The sequence below is a fragment of the Buceros rhinoceros genome, unplaced genomic scaffold (assembly GCF_000710305.1).
Source record: "Buceros rhinoceros silvestris isolate BGI_N320 unplaced genomic scaffold, ASM71030v1 scaffold3491, whole genome shotgun sequence".
In the NCBI taxonomy this organism is placed as follows: domain Eukaryota; kingdom Metazoa; phylum Chordata; class Aves; order Bucerotiformes; family Bucerotidae; genus Buceros; species Buceros rhinoceros.
In genome coordinates, this window is record NW_010393517.1 from 155,975 (window position 1) to 157,094 (window position 1,120).

A 1,120-nucleotide genomic window follows, 5' to 3' on the forward strand; every position below is an offset into this window, starting at 1 on the left:
CCTATAACTCTAAGTTACACAGACAATGCATACTTGTCATTTATGCTGCAGATTCTCAAGCTGAGATATATAACTGAAAACATTATGGGCTCTGCATATTTAATGGAAAAAAAATTAGACCTCTTTTCTCTGGATAAGATACTGGAATATCTGCCGTACCTTTGAAGCTCTGAAAGCTTTTTTCCCTTGTCCTCTTTCAGTGTTATTGATTCAACAGCAACATCTACTGGGCATGGAAGGGCAAGATTCAGTTTCTTAAAGGAGATTAAAAGGCCAGGCACAGTAGCAGAAAATACTTGCAGCATCTGTCTCTGGATCCTTTTGTATCTCAGTCCCTGCGAAACCAGAACTCAAAGGATCAAAACTTTCAAACGTGCATTTGCTCTCTACTCAACGCCACGAAAGGAAAACAAACACAGCAAAAAGATGGACAATAGAATAGCAGTGACTTCTGATTGTCATTTGGAGACAACATGTTTATATGACATCTTCCAGGAGTGTTAGATACACTGGGCTAACAGAACCAGTTAACAGGAATTCTGTCACTAAAATTATGCAAACAAGCTAAGTTCACACAGTGGTTTATTGTACACCCTTCTGCTCTTTAAAACCGTTTTCTCTCTTCATTAATTACACAGATTATCTAACAAAAAAACTAAAAAATCAAAAAAACCACCCAAACAAACAATGGAACAGAAGTTCCTAATAAACAGCCAGATCAGACCAAGCAGAAGTTCTTCAAGACGTCACAGAGAACAAGATGATCACATGAGGACCTAATTAGATGCCAAGAACAAGGATCCCAAAGGACTTTACCCTAACGACATGCCTTCCGTAACAGAATCTACTGGGGTCTAAATTTCCTAAGTTGAGCACAAGAAGAATTGAGGTCTTGTGAGAGGGATACTATGATGGCTTAGCAACTTCTCCTATTTCAGAAGAAGTTTGCTTTAAACTAGCCAATTGGTGTTCCCTACCATTTGACGTCAGCTGCATCTCCATTTTTCATTGGTTAAAAGTTTTCAAGGGTCTGACCAATTTTCGCGCCGTTGCTGCTTTAAAAAGCCGTGCTGTGCCCATGAAAAGGCGGTCTTTCTGCACTCTCTGCCACCCCCCGGAC